Below are 16,962 nucleotides of genomic sequence, written 5' to 3' on the forward strand. Positions count from 1 at the left end.
GAGCTGTGGCCCTGCAGCCCTGCAGCCGAAGTTCGCGGGCCTCGGAAGCATCTTCTTGGCCCAACCACCGCCACCGCGGCAGCTCGCACAGGGACCGCCGGCGTCGGCGCAGGGCGAGCTGCTTCCCTCGCCGCCTCGGGTCAAATGCAGGCGGGCCAGGCCAGGTCTGGGCCTCGGGCACAATGCCCTAAATGGGAGCCGACTGAGCAGCCGACTCCGTCCACGAGAAGACACACCGACAGTCCCGGGAACGCAACGGCCGCTGGGCCTCCCCTGACCGTCACCTTAAGCCCGGGACCGCAGAACAGCGACGCGTCTGCTCTGGCCAGTTTCCATTTCGTGCATTAATCTCGCCGGGGGCGAGGGGGCTGGAGAACCCGTACTCCGCAAACTTTTTCTCCCGGGCCTTCCAGGCCGCAGGAAACACCGCGCCGAGGCCTGGGAGGGCGCGGGGCGGCAGGAGGGGGCCGAGACCCGGACGGGCCGGCACAGTGCGGGATGGGGCCCGCAGCGCCTTCCACCTCCTCGCTGACGTTGGGGTCCGTCGGAGCAGCCCGGCCGCTGCGCTCCGGATGCGCAGATCCGGGCTGGGCCTCGGGGCGCCGCGAGGCCAGGGGGTCGGCGTGCCCCGTGAATCTGCAGGCACTCCAGGCCGGGACTTGGGAGTGGCCCTTGTGAGCGCCGGGAGCCCTGGACCGGGAGAGCGCTCCGGGCGCCTCGGTCGCCACAAAGCGGGTTAAAGTCTATTTTCCACTCGACTGCTCCGAAAAGCCCCCGCGCGCCGACGCCGACCCGGCCCCGTCGGGCGAGATGGAGGGATGGGGGGAGCAGCGAGAGAGGGGGAGGTGAGACCGTAGCACCCTGCAGCCCTTCGTGTCCTGGGAAGCCAGGACGGAGCACCGCGGAGGCGCCCAGAAGCGTCTGCGGAAGGAATCCGTGCAGAATCCTCCGAGGCGAGCACTCGCGTCTCTTTTGCTGGCCTCTCGGGACCTGTCTGGCCCTCTGTGCAGGTCTTTCCTCTCTCGCATTTGTCTCGGGCTTTCTATTTCCCCTCTCTCCTGCCTCCCTGCGCCTCCATCCTGACTTTTCCTCTATTTTTCCCCCCCTCCTCCTCTGCCGCATCCTGGATCCTGGAAAAGGGGAGGCTCCGTCCCATGCGGACGAGGACCTCACCAGGACACATCACTAAGAAGGCGGGAGTGCGGTCTGGGCAGAGGCCCCGACGAGGAGAGTGTCGTTCTATCTGGAAAGAAATGCAGGAGAGCAAGCTCCCGGCAGGACTGGACGCGCGTTTCGCTTGATGAGCACTGCCTGGGCCCGGGCTCTGAGAACACAGACCAAGTGCTGGGGGCTGCGAAGGAGAAGGTTCGAGTTGAATCTGCCCCTAGGATCTTGTGCCCGGAGCCAGAGATGAACCCCACCTGTCCAGCCGCAGGCCCTCGGCGCCTGCCTCACGGTGAGGCTAGGCTTGGACCTCAGCTCGCTAAACTGGGCAGGTAGAGGAGCTGGGAGCCGACCAGGCCATTCCTAGACTCGCATCTACAGACCGGCCACGTCTCCTTCCCATGGCTCTGGATATGCATGATCATCTTTAATTCGATAGAATTAAAAACAACACTTTATCTGCTGTGGTGCTTCCCAAATACTTGGACATCCAGCCACCTGTCATGAACCCCATTCTGCAGGTGAAGAAACAGATTGCACAAGACCAGTGACTCCAGTCTGGTCATGGTGTGGTTTCCACTGGGAGGTCTCGGTTGTCTGGACTTGGCTCAGGTTCTACCCCCATGCCACCCCCACCTCTGAAGCTGCAGCCAGCTCTCCCGAGATGGGGCGTTCATAGGGGTCGGATGAAGTGTTGGGGTGTGCTGGATGTTGGGGGTTCTACCTTCATCCTCCCTCTCCTTTTCCTTTCCTGACGCCTCTTCCTCATGTCTTCCTGTAGTTCCCTAATTTCCTTCCTTTGCAGATATTTATCCCTAATCCGGTTTCCTCTGTTTTTGCTTTTCTTAGAGCCTCTTCATCTGTCCTTGCTTCCCCTGACTTTGGTTAAGAGAAGAAGGTGTCATCCTCAGTGGGGGTCTCTGACCTGCCACTGTGTTCTGGATCCAGCATCAATGCCCCACCCGGCCCCAGTATCTTCCTAGGCCATCTCCCCTTCTCAGGGTCTCTGCGAGATCACACCTCTCCTATTACCCACTCCCTCCCCCCTCCTCCCCATGATTATGTATACAAATGCCTCCTCTCCTCACAAGACCCTACCTTAACCAAAACCTGCTGCTCCCTCCCCCACCTCTGTTCCCCAACCCTTCCTCTCTACCTTTCCAGACCTCCCTCCCAGGTTGCCCAGGTCTGTTCCTGACTAGAGGCTGGTCATGCCTTCCTCCTGCTGGAGGGCCTTATCCTCCCCACATATGTGGGCGGCTTGCCTTTCACTGGCACCTGCTCACCCTGCGGGACCACCCGTCCTGGCTCTGGCCCCTCATCAACTTTTCTCCCTTCCTCCATCTCAGCAAAACCCTGGGTTCAAATTCCCACTCTTCCATTTACTAATGGTGACACCTGGGGCCAATAAGCTTACACATGTATGAAACGGCAAGCATTATATGGGAGCTCTGTGAGAATTTAATGAGATGAATATGTGGTGCACAGGATAAGGCCTGACTCCAGAGAGGCAGTAGGTAAATGTTACAGTCTCTACCTTTTGCCCATGCGGGAAACTTGGGAATGGTCCTCAAATCCTCACTCTCTCTCATCCTCCACATCCAATCAGTCACCAGACCTTGTAGTTAAGTACTTCTCAAGTCTAATCCCCTCCCTTTTTGCTTCTTTGCTGGCTAACTTTGTTCTTTACAATTCAGTTCAACAACTCCCCAGGAAATCCCTTCCGCCACCACCAATCTCCACTCTGTTTAGCATTCACCTGCAGGACGGAGTTGTCTGTATCTGCAATCTGTCTCCCTCACCACCCCCAAGCTGGGAAGCTGTAGCGTATATCATGACCCTCATCAAAGCTCAGGCAATGTTTATGCAACAGTGCCCTTGCTCTCACGGAGCGCTTAGTCCAACGACATCCCCAACCATCTCCCTCTGACTTTCCATCCCCCTCTTTTCTCTTCAGCCTCCATTCATCTTCATGTCTCCCTGCTCTACAGAAAGTCTTCTGTCCTCATGTTTCCCTCACTCCGTTAACTTTTCTTCTTCACAGCCCAGCTTCTTGAATACGTTTTAGTCTCTCTCCAGCTCCGTCATTTCCCCTTGAGTCAATAAGCCTTTGCAACCGGCTTCCACACCATCACATTAGCAAAAGGGCTTGGAAAAGCTCCCAGGCTTTTTGTATGGTGTTATTACAACAGCAACCTGTGCTTGTGGGGACCATAATAAGCACAAGTTTATGGAGCTATTGTGAGATTGAACGAGTTATAATCCCCGCCCAATGGGCTTAGAACATTGCCTGGCGCATAGTAAGTCCTTGATACATGTTAGCCATTGTTTTACAGAATTGTGCTGTCTAATATCAAAGCCATGTGGCCATTGTGTGCTTGAAATGCGGATGGCCCAAACGGAGGTGATCTGTAAATGTTAAATGTGGAAGGCTAAGTGTTAAAAACATGTAAAATATCATTAATATTTTCTGTATTGCTTACATGCTATAATGATAAATACAGGATTGAGCAAAAGAAGATTAATAATAATAAATAATACAATAATTAATAAGTAATATGAGAGTAAACTGTTTCATGTACTCACAACTCTAATCCTACTTTTGCCCACCCCTGTATTTGGGATATATTGGTGTTAAGTAAAATACGTTATTAACATTATTTTTACCTCTTTCTTTTCACTTTTTAAATGTGGCTACTAGAATATTTAAAATTACATATGTGCCACACATTATATTTCTATTGGACCGAGTTGTTATAGAAAATACAGGTAATCCAAAAGAATGAGGGAGGGTAAATGCATGTGGGGAAGGGAAAACAGAGATTTTATAATTATCACATCCTACCACCCAGAAACAGCCATCATAAAATTCTTGTAGTATATCCTTCCATTTCTTTTTCTTTATATATATGCCTCCCTTAAAAGGAGGGAAGGGAATCGTGTTGTACACAATTTTGTAAGCTGCTTCTTTATCTTTATAACCAATCACAAGTATCTTTGTGTCTCATTAAATATTCTCTATTGGATATTTATGCTGTTTACAAATTTTCACCAAAATTTTGATCAACAGCCTCATAGCCATATTACTTTTTTATGTAAATGTCTATCAGTATAATTTCTAGAAGAATAATTTCCAGATCTGTAATATTTTAATTATTTGATGCATATAACCAATTTGGCTTCTGGAAATGATGTACCCATTTATTCTCTCACAAGTAGAGTCTAAGGGTTTCTCTTTATCCTCCGAAACATTAATCATGACTCCTTATTTCCAAATTCCAGGGTTTTTTTTAAAGTCATAATTATCTGTGGGCTTTTCAGCATTTGACTACTTTCAACTCCCTTTTCTTTTGGAAATTCTCTCTTCCCTTCACTTTCCTAACAAGGTACTTGCCTGAATTGCTCCTTCATGGGCTTCCCTTTCTTTTTACTTTGGGCATCCGCTAGCTGTCCTTGTCTATTTTATCTATCATTGTTTATTCCCATAGCTTCAACCAATACCTTTAAAAAATATATTTTTTTATTGATTTCAGAGAGGAAGGAAGAGGGATAAAGATAGAAACATCAGTGATGATAAAGAATCCTTGATCAGCCTCCTCTTGTACACCCCCTGCTGGGAATCGAGCCCCTACCCGGGCATGTACCCTGACTGGGAATAGAACAGTGACCTCCTGGTTCATAGGTCGATGCTCAACCACTGAGCCATGCCGGCCGGGCCAACCAATACCTTGATGCAGACCTGTAAGTGTATAGGTTTGTAATGCTACCTCTATATTTTCCCCTAGATCAAGTCACCAATTTTCAAATGCTTGTAAGATGTCTTCATGGGGGTCCCACAGGCTCCTTAGACACTCATTATTACCCCAAAACCAAGCTCAACATCTTCCCCACCAAATCTGTGTCTCTCCTTGGCTCAGTCTCTTCTGATAATGGGCCCACCTTCTGCTCCAGGACACCCAGTCTCAGTAGCTGAGAGGCATCTGTGATATCTTCCTCCCAGTCACTGCCCTGCATATCTAGTCAGTCTTTGCATACATTTCCTTCTGTTCCCCTTACTGCTGGCCTACTTCAGGCTCTTGTTACCTTTCCCTGGTGATTCTCTTATGATCACCCTTTGTGGACTCTCCTGGTTACAATTCATCTTACACACGGCTGCCAGATTTCTACAACACAACTCTACCCTGTTAAAATATTTTGACACAACTGTGGGACCTGGGGCAGTTTCTTTATCTCTCTGTGACTTGGTTTTTCTGGAGATAATAGTAGTACCAGAGAGTTGTTGAGAGAATTAAAATGAGGTAATTCATGTATAGCTCTTAGTACATAGTAAGCATTCAATAAGCATGAACCATTAGTGTCCAAATACCTTAGCATGAATTAGAGGCCTTTCATGAGCAAGTCCCTACCTTTCTAGCCTCATGTTCTCTGCTCACCAATGGGTAGCCTGCCCTGTGGCGTTCATCCACGGAACCCTTGCTCTCTCTGCCTCTCTGTTCATGCCCTACACTTCCCCCTCCAACCCTGTTCAAAAACATCACTTCTGATCGTGTGTCAGTCCAACTTCTGAGAGGAAGAAAATTGTCAAAAGTACATGAAATCAACTATATAAAGTAGCAACTTCATGAGAACTTCATTTATTTTGTTCATTGCTGTGTTCTTAATACCCAGCACAGTTTTCTGGCATATAATGGGCACTCATTAAAGATTTGTTGACTGAACATATCAATTTGAGAAACATAATTTAAGACTTTTTTGAGACAGTGTATGAATGAAAATTTTTATCACAATAGAACATAAACATGAAACTGTCTATGCCCTGTGAGATTTGCCAGGGTGAAATGTTTCTTTTCAACGTATGGATCCAGGCTGCTCTGTCCCTGAAAATTAAGGCTCTTTCTTAGGAGTTGCGGATGTGTTCTTACTCAAATGGAGAACATAGAACTAGAAATAAAGGGCAGGGAGACCTCTATCTTACCTCCCAAGGGGTCTTGACCAGAATTGCCAAAGCCAATCGTGAGCTATTTATACTGCTGAATGCTCACTCAGACTTTCATCCAGAAGGAATCCCAGGCTCTGGGAAATGTACTCATGTCAGACAATTATGTAGTGATAGATTGGCCCAGTGGGACCCTAGGCAAGACCAGCCTCTGGGAGTTCTGGAATGGACATGATAACTTGCAAGCATCCTGTGAGGCAACAGAAAGGGCTAGAGTGGGTATACTTACAGAGCAGGCGAGATTTAGGCTGGAGGTTGGAGACAGTCTCTGCTCCCTAAAACTAGAGAGGCTGAACCTATGAAAGAGAGAAGCTGGATCCTGCTGTCACATGGATCATGGATCATGCAATGAAAAACTAAGCCCTTTGTTAGTTCAATATCAAGACACTTCAGCAGTCCCATCTCTACCTGATTTGGTGTTCTGCCAACCTGCTCACCTGCCCGCCTTCCCAATTTCCCACTCATACAAATTTGTTTGTTCATATCTGGTTCTGAATAGCTTTGTATTAGTCAATACACACATTTCTCACTCTCCTTCAGTTGTCCAACAATTTGACCAGGGTAATCTGTGGATTTTTTTCTTAGTACAATAATGGAATATGATGTCACATTTGTTTATAATAATATGGTAGATTAGATGTCCAGAGAGCCCTCCCAGTATAGCACCTAATAATTCTTTTTATTACATTTTGACTTTTTAATTATAAAAATTTCCAAATATACATAAATGTAGACAAAATACTATAACGAACACCCATATATCCTGTTATCTAGATGTTACAATTAACTTTTTAAAAAAATATATTTGTTATTGACTTCAGAGAGGAAGAAAGAGGGAGAGAGAGAGAGAAACATTAATGATGAGAGAAAATCATTGATCAGCTGCCTCCTGCACGCCCCCCACTGGGGATCGAGCCCACAACCCAAGCATGTGCACTTGACCAGAACCGAACCTGGGCTGCAGGCCGGCACTCTATCCACTGGGCCAAACCGGCCAGGGTCAATTAACTTTTTTTTTTTTTTTCATTTTGCTTCATCCCTTTTTCTCTGAAGTATTTTAAAGTATTTATCTATTTTAAACTAAGCCTTTTTATTATGTGAAATTTCAAACATACTTTGTAGAGAGAATGGTATAATAAATCTCCACATGTTTATCCCTCAATTTCAATTATCAATCTTGTGCCAGTCTTAAAAACATCTTTTTGAATGATGGCTGAGCTGGCAGAAGAATAAGAAAAAATTCTTAATGCCCAGAAATGATAGATAGCTTGAATTGAGACAAACAAGTGAGTTCTGAAGCTAGAGTTTGTGTTGGAACAAATCTGAATTCACTGGTGGCCCATGGCTTGGACTTTAAAGGGCCACAGTGAGAGGGACAGGAAAAAGCTTGGGACAGGAAGTCAAATTAGAGACCCCTGAAAGGTGACATCTTTACTGAGTGAATGAGAAAAAAATGCCACCCTGCAAAGGGAGGTGATGGATGTATGTGTCTGGCTTAGCTTTGGCTAAGTAATTCCATACCTAAAAGAATTGAAAGCAGAGGTTTGAAGAGATATTTCTTATACCCATACTTATTGCAGCATTAGTCATAATAGCTAAAACATGGAAGCATCCAAGTATCCATGGATGGATAGATGGATGGATGTGTGGATGGATGGATATGCAAAACGTGGTATATACATAAAAAGAAAGAAAATTCTGCCCTGTCTGGCGTGGCTCAGTGGATAGAGCATCAGCAAAAGGTTGTGGGTTCGATTTCCGGTCAAGGGCACATGCCTGAGTTGTGGGCTCAATAATGCAGGAAGCAGCTGATCGATGTTTCTCTCTCATGGGTGTTTCTCTCCCTCTCCCTCTCCCTTTCTCTCTCTCTAAAATATCAATAAAAACAAGAGTTAAATAGAACTGACATGAGAGTTGCTGTAGAGTGACACTTTCCAAGCCAAAGTTCTGCACATGGTTTGAAATTTATGAAAGAAAGTTATGGGCCTGACCAGTCCAAACCTACCTTCAAAGTACAGAAACTTCAAGGTTAATTTAAAAAAATTATTTAAAATAAAATTAAAATATTTTAAAATAAAAATATGCATATCTTTTCTTTTTTGTTAATCCTCACCAGAGGATATTTTTCCCATTGATCTTTTTCTTAAGAGAGAGTGGAAGGGAGTGGGAGAGACACAGAGAGAGAAACATTGATGTGAGAGAGACACATTGACTGGTTGCCTCCTGCACGCACCCAGACCGGGTCCAGGGAATGAGCCTGTAACCGAAGCATAAGGTACAGGCCTTGACTGGAATCGAACCTGTGTCCCTTCAGTCCGTGGGCCAATGCTCTAATTACTGCGCCAAACCAGCTAGGACAATAAAATATCTTTTTGGCAAAATTAAAACTTAGCAACTCCTTGCAAATATAAATATTGATTGTGAAAAACCTTAATATTTCTGTATAATTTATTTGTAGGACTAAAAAATAGTAAACATTGAACAACAATAGTACATAAGTTGGGGCAGAGTGATGACAAAGTTAAAGTATATTTGGATCATACATTTTTCTGAAGGAAGGTAAAGATAGTTTAGATTTTTTTAGGAGTTAAACATGCCCAAAATAATGTCTGGCGTAACTACTGAAGGAATAGAAACAGGGTATTACTTACAAATTAGTAAAAGAGAATAAAATAGAATCTTAAAAATCTAGGCTGAATGATAATTAAATAACAATAAAATTGTTTCTTTTTTTGTTAATTCTCACCTGAGGACATTTTTTCCATTGATATCATCTAGACTAGAAAGTGGGAGGGAAAGAGGGAGAGGGAGAGAGAAACATCAATGTGAGAGAGACACACTGATTGGTTGCCTCCAGCACGCACCCAGGACTGGGGCTGGGGATTGACCTGCCCTTGACCGGGAATCAAACCCTGACCACTGACCCACAGCAACCAGAGCTAAAACAGTTTCTTAATAAAAACTATAGTCAGTGGAAGAATCTTAAAATCCACGGTTTCTAGGCTATGACAGGAGTATGCCACGAGGCTGAAAGAGCCCTGCTTTGGGACATTAATCTGGTTAGAAAATAACTGAGAAAACATGGAAAGTGTCATAACAAGAAGTGTTAGAGAATCTGTCATTGGCATTCTCCTCTTGGAGATGGAACACAATCACTGAGCACTTCTAAATAAATACTTAAATCACAGGAATTTAAAAAGTGATGTCAAAACAAAAATTTGAGTTCTATTTTTCACTGAAATGTCCAAGAGTTTGCCATCAAATTATGATGCCAATAGTATTGTGAGGAGTAATTAAGTATTTCACCATCAAGAGTTAATCAGAACTGACATGAGGGTTGGTGTAGAGTAACACTTTCCAAGCCAAGATTCTGCACATGGTTTGAAATTTATGAAAGAAAGTAATGGGCCTGATCAGTCCAAACCAGCCGTGGGCAAACTACGGCCCGCGGGCCGGATCCGGCCCGTTTGAAATGAATAAAACTAAAAAAAAAAAAAAATGACCGTACCCTTTTATGTAATGATGTTTACTTTGACTTTATATTAGTTCACACAAACACTCCATCCATGCTTTTGTTCCGGCCCTCCGGTCCAGTTTAAGAACCCATTGTGGCCCTCGAGTCAAAAAGTTTGCCCACCCCTGGTCCAAACCTACCTTCAAAGTACAGAAACTTCAAGGTCAATTAAAATATTCTCTTAAAACCTTTGAAATCAGATTGCTGAGGGATGACACAGAGCATTGTTAAAGATACGCTATTCTGTTACTCTTCTAGTTGTTCTGCTAACAAAAATTCAGGAGTGAAAAAGCACTTTACTGAAAATTTCCAGAAAACCAGAAAAAAAAGTGTAGTTTTATAGTAAACATATATTAGTGTAGTTTTATAGTAAACATCTGCTCTTTGGTGACATTGCCTTTTGTAAACTACACGGATTAATTGAAACCTAATGAGGAAAGTAAAAATGTATCTAAAGCTGAAAATATTTTATTTCTGAGAAAATTTGTCTACCAAGGGCATAGGGAATCTAATTTGTGAACAAAGGTATTTTTTCTAAAATGTGTAAATACTTTATTTTTTTTTTAAATATATTTTATTGATTTTTTACAGAGAGGATGGGAGAGGGACAGAGAGCTAGAAACATCAATGAGAGAGAAACACCAATCAGCTGCCTTCTGCACACTCCCCACCGGGGATGCGCCCACCACCAAGGTACATGCCCTTGACCAGAATCGAACCTGGGACCCTTGAGTCTGCAGGCCGACGCTCTATCCACTGAGCCAAACCGTTCAGGACTGTAAATACTTTATTAACTAATAAACCAGCTTATCTATTAGCATCCCAACTATAAAAGTTTTTTTGACCCATTTTCATTTTGCTATACTATTCATCCTAAAAAAAGGAAGTGATACGTACAGTGTACTCATGATTTTTTTTTTCAACTTGGTAATTAATTAGAAATTAAAGTTTTCCTCACACTCTTATGCTCCTTTTCTTCCCAAACACATTCAGTGACTTTTCGCTGGTGACTTGAAGTGAAAGAAATGCAAAGGCAAATCTTTTGAGTTGAAAAATACAAGAGAAATTGGAGAGAACTTACAACTAACTTAATTTGGTTTCTACAAACTGTGCAGATTTACTATGAAACTTGGGAAAATTACTTAACCTTTTAATGCCAGTTTCCTTTTCTGAAAAATGGAACTAAATCACAGGACCTGCCTTATAGTCAGCTGGGAAGATTTAATGAGCATATATATGTAAAGCACTTAGAATAGTGTCTGGCACATAGAAAGCATTTATACTTATTGATGAAATTATTAAAATAGACATCTAGCCGAACTGGTTTGCCTCAGTGGATGGAGCGTCGGCCTACAGACTCAAGGGCCCTGGGTTCGATTCCAGTCAGGGGCATGTACCCTGGTTGCGGGTGCGTCCCCGGTGGGGGGCGTGCAGGAGGCAGCTGATCAATCTCTCTCATCAATGTTTATGGCTCTCTGTCCCTCTCCCTTCTTCTCTGTAAAAAATCAATAAAATATATTTAAAAAAAATAAAAAAATAAAATAAAATAGACATCTATATATATAAAAGCCTAATATGCAAAGTGTTCCCTTGGGAGTTCGACCAACCGGGAGTTCTATCACTCACTATGACGTGAACTGACCACCAGGGGAAATAAGGAAGGCCCCGGCTGGTAGCCAGCAGCCAGGGAAGGGAGGCCCTGGCAGCAGGCAGCAGCTGGAGAAGGGAGGCCCTGGCCAGCAGCTGGAAGCTGGGGAAGCTGCTAGGGACCCTACCCATGCATGAATTTCGTGCACTGGGCCTCTAGTTGTTTTCATAAATTACTCATGAGTTAACAATAAGACAACTGATAGTGTCATGATGCCAAACTCAACCTGTGCCGCATTCCTACAGAAAATGCTCAAGACTGTCTTAATGAAGCAGACATTCATAGATGTGATGGGTGTTCTTACACCAGGTTATTATGGAAGGTGAATTTAATAAAATGTACAGCTATTTCTACATGGGAGCTGCTGACACAAGTGAAAGATTTAATGTTATTGCTCCAACGTTTAAAGAAGATGAGCCAAGAGCTTTGTACACACATTGTCATGCACATCTTGGGGATTTAATGGTGTTGAGGTTTGTCGGGATATGAAAGAACTCCGAGGTGATCTCAGTACTGTCAATTCTTTATATGACACTAATCGTGCATTTCTGAAAAGCTGGCAAATTTTCAAAACGTTTGTAAGCAGAGTGAAGGCATAACATACAGGAAGCTCCAAGGTTGTTGAAAACATGTTGGATTGATGGTTGTGATGGAGGAACTTCTGCAGATGACTCAAATATGGGAAGTTGTATCAAGCTATTCTTTAAAAAAATTTTTTTTTAAATTCATTTCAGAGAGGAAGGGAGAGGAAGAGAGAGACAGAAACATCAATGATAAGAAAGAATCATTGATCAGCTGCCTCCTGTACACCCGCCACTGGGCATGTGCCCTGACTGGGGAATCAATTGTGACCTCCTGGTTCATAGCTCAACGCTCAACCACTGAGCCATGCAGGCTGGGCTCAAGCTATTCTTGAAATGCACAGGAGGCTGATGCAGTGAGGTCTTGGCTGACTTCATTTTCCAAATTTGAATTTACCTTTTGTTTTCAAATTTTAAACAATGGGCTAAGCTTGAAGACATTTTTTTTTTTTCTAAAGAGTTTCTAACTGAAACGTAGACATTTTTCTCTTTGCCATCAAAGTTTAGAAGCAGAAGTTCATGGCATATCAGCTGAGAGAAGTGATAAATATTTCAAAATCATTTGGGATAGAATAGAGAAATTATGCCAAAAAGTTATACCCAAAGGTTCCAAAGTGTAAAAGAAACATATATTTTAAGGGAAAAAAGTTCATGGTAATTCAGGTAGTACATTTCCCCTACTACATCAGAAAAACAATTTATAATAAACTTTTATGTCAAATAATAGCCATATTACTAAATTTGTCTTTTCAAAAAGCAATGCCAACATAATGAAAGAAATGTCAGAAATACTATTTCATGCAACACTATATGAAATGAAGACACAGATAAATATATGCAATAATTTCTGGTGTGCCTGCCTGCTGTGGCCCCCCCCCCCCCCCCCACTGCCCTGAGTGAACTACACTGACTTCCCACGGGCCGCAACTGATTGAATTGAGGTGGTGACCATGAGTTTGCCGGGGACCTTGGTTTGGGGCTGGCCTCAAACCATGAGATTCTCTCTCAGGCACCTGAGGTAAGTGACTCAGAGGGAAATGAAATTTGGTAGTGGGCAGAGGCAGAGAGTGCAGCAAACCAGGGAGGCAGGGAGAGTGCATGGAGAGCCTGATGGCCGAGCTTCCGGGAGTCCAGGGCAGCAGCTCCTGCAGAAAGGCCATCCTGGCTTCAGTCTGAAGGTCTATTGTACTTAAGGTCAAAAGCACATCCTTTATCATGGCACTTCTCTACCTATGTCTGTCTCCCCTGAGCGGCTGGTAAGTCCTTGAGACTCTTAGGATTCTTATGTCTTATTATCTCACATCCCCCTATAGATGTTCACCAGGCTCCTTGGGAAATGGATTAATTAGTATAAGAGGACATTTAGGAAATCCAATCAGGTGAAGGGGGTGATGAGTGTGGAAGGCACTGCAGGAGAGGACTCCTACTGGATCCCCAGAGTATTGGTGACATCAGTGTCTGGGGAGAGGCCTGGAGGGAGCCATAAGACAGCTCTGGGAAGTCTCTGGAGCCTGGTGTTGACGACAGGGGTGTGATAATGTAGACACTCATCCCCAGGCAAGTAGCTCATAAGCCGCAGTGCTTCAGTCCAGTGCCTCAGAGACATCTGTCATCTGGCTTCGTCCACTCCTCTTCAACAGACCACGAGCCACCGGCTACCTGGTGTCCTGTTCCCACACATTGTGCCATTATTTTAAGAAAAAAAATAAAGTTTATGGTAATTAACCTTAGTGCTTTTGCTCATGAGGTTTCTGCCACCTGGCATGCCTTCCTCCTCCCCACCAATGCCGATTCTCAACCTTCAAGGCCCGTTCTAGTCTCACTTGCGCTGGGCAACCTTCATCCATGTCCGAGTTCCTAGTACTCCTGGTCCCTGCCCAGAGAGCCTCTGGTTTCAGCTGTTCTCTCTCCTTCTGCCTCTACAAAGGCATAGGATACTTCTCCCAGGCTGCAGCCCACCACTCACCTCACCCAGCCTGGGGACACCCCTGTCTCTGCCCCAGGCTGCAGCATCAGTCCGGGCCCTCAGCCCCAGCACCTGGCTGCCAACCATCCTTCAATGAGCACATTCGTGCTCAGGTGTGGCGAGTCCAGGATTCTTCATAAGCTGAGGCGAGCTTCTCCTTATCCTAATGAGCCGGCTGGCAGCTCCTCTGTCTCGGAACCACAGGCTTTGTTCCCTTTGTTGCACCATTGGGTCTTCCCATCCCGCTTCTACTTGCAGCTCAGGCCTCAGACTTGCTGCCTCCATCCCCCGTCCCCAACGCTGATGCTGTGGTTGGTGGCATTTCTCGTTGCTCAGGCATGAACCACAAAAAAGGCCTGGACATGCTAAGCCAGGCTCTCCCTTGCTGCAGTGGAAGCCCCATCTTGCTTCCTTCAGCTCATCTGCTCTTCCTCCAGGAGGCTGACCACTCTGACTCACTTGGATCTTCTTGTTCTCTCTAGAGACATCTGAAGCTCACAACTGATTCTCCTGGAGGTAGGAATGTTTGTCATGGTATGAGTAAGACTGCCAGGGGACATTGGCCGTACAACCCCACCCCCCATAGCGTGAGTGAAACAGCGGAGATGTAGTAGAAACTAAAAACAGCAGAACTACATTTTCTTTGAACATCTGCCGACCCTTCCTCCCTCCCTCCCTCCCTCCCTCCCTTCCTTCCTTCCTTCCTTCCTTCCTTCCTTCCTTCCTTCCTTCCACATTCTTCTTATTACCAAGGAAATGCATGTTCACTATGGGAATTTTTTAAAATACAGGAAAACAAAAGAGCCACATAAAAATTCTCCAAAATCCTGTCACTCAGATATCATTATTTTAAAATCTTACTGTTATTAATATTAATAACAGCTAATATTTATTGAGCTTTTTTCTAGATATAAGGCACTAGTATAAGACTTTCCATGCATTATTTTACTTAATCCTCTCGACCTTGAGACAGATGCTCTTTTTAACCCCACCTGACTGATGAGGAAACCGAGCCACAGTTTAAGTAGGTGGCAGAGCTTCAACTCGAATCCAGCCAGGCGATAACCAACTCAAGCGCTAGGCAGTGTTAAATTTTTGATGTACATATTTATGGTCTTTTTAAAAGTTCGTGAACTAACGCGAACTCCTTTCCTGTTTCTTTGTACAAATGTATTTTGAAAAATTTCAAGTAACACAGTCATATTATTCAAGTAGTATATTTGTGCTAGAGAAAGTAAAACGTACAGATGATTTTAAAGAGGAAAACTAAAATCACTTGTAATCCTCCCACCCACAGGACCACTGTTCACATTTGGGCGTCCATCCCCCATCCCTGGGATGGATTTAGGATTAGGAACGGAGCGCACTACAGTTCCTAACCAGGGCCGCATTGCCAGGGAGTCTTCCAAGGGGCCAGGAAACCACGTGAACACTCGGCAGCTGGGCGCACGCTGGAGGATGTGAATTACGTTTGAAACCTTGAGGAACGCTTCTGTCTGATGCAGGCGAGTATGTCCCAGATTGTAGTGTTAAATGCTGAACAAAGTCTCTATAAACACCGGGGCTGCAGTGGAAGGAGAACTGGGCCAGGGGTCAGCAAAGCTGGACTCTCCACCTGAGATGCTTGAGCTGGGAAGTCATTTCCGGCCTGAGCCTCAGCTTCCTCACCTGTACAATGAGCTACTACAATTCTGCGGAGCTTCATTTCTGAGCGATCTGCTGTGTTTTGGACGGTTCCTGACAAGTTCCCACCCAGCTCTGGCAGAAAACACAAGAGGGTTGGTACTATGAAAGAAGCAGGGGTCAGGGAACACCAAAGGCTTACGGATGCCCCAAAAGAGGGTGTGAGTTTATTTTCCTGAAGGGCTGGGCCAGCCAAGCCGATTAGGGGCCCGGAGCAGCTGTGGGCCGAGGGAGGCCGCTGGGAGCAAGGGGATTCAAATGGTTCTTTCCCACCCTCTCCCCCACCAGCCAGCTCTGTGTAAAAATTCCAAACTCCCAATCAAACCCCCTTCTCTTTTCTCTTTTCATTCACCTGCCCATCTTCCTCTCCTCTTCTCTCCTTTTTCTATCCAAACTCATAATTAATCGCTCAAGGCAAAAGTAATGAATGTTAATTGGCCATCTGTAGGAAGACTAATTAAAATCTACCACGCTGGGGTTTCAAACATACCTATAGCAACGGAGTGAATCGGGAATGAGGCGAGGAGGGACTGAGGTAACAGCTGAAAGATACAAAACACCATTGGGCTTAGGTGTGAGGGAACAACGCCAGAGAGGGGCCAAGATGCTGGAGAGAGGGGGGGGAGAGAGAGAGGGAGAGGGAGAGAGGGAGAGAGAGAGAGAGAGAGAGAGAGAGAGAGAGAGAGAGAGAGAGACTTTCTTGATTTACTCTTATCACTGTAGGACCTGGTACTTTGTCACTGTAATGTTTTATGTTTAACAAACACACATTACACATTTCCTTCTCACTGGACATGGCTTATGGGGTGGCTGGAGTTTGTCAACACACAATTGTTGTCCCTCAGTCACAGGCTTGGATGCACCTATTTACCCAAAAACACCATTTCAAAATCACACCAAGACAGACAGACGCACACACACACACACACACACACACACACACACACACACACATGCTGGGTAAATCTCATGCACAGCTCTGTACGGGTTCATCCTTGCAAGGCAATATCCTGTCGCATGTGTACACACGCATACCCAGTTATAAACTGAGAGCAACCCAGGGACACAACATGTTATACACAATCACACATAATCACATGTATGCACACTGTTGCATGCTTTTATGCTTTAAACACACAAACCCAGTTATTCAAATATATGTGGGTGTGCACTCACAGTGCACTTGCATTCACACAATAGTCTCACGGGATGTACATATAGTTGTACACCCAAACCCACCTTTGTATACACAGTTTTACATCAAAGTGCTTATATGCAGGTACATACACAATTACACAAGCTCCCCCTCCAGGCATAAGCAAAGTTAAAGCACCTGTATGACTAATGTTAATACTAAGGTGGCAAAGAGTTATAAACACACACACACACACACACACACACACACACATA

The sequence above is a fragment of the Myotis nattereri genome (genome assembly GCF_964212035.1).
Source record: "Myotis nattereri genome assembly, chromosome: 10".
NCBI lineage: Eukaryota > Metazoa > Chordata > Mammalia > Chiroptera > Vespertilionidae > Myotis > Myotis nattereri.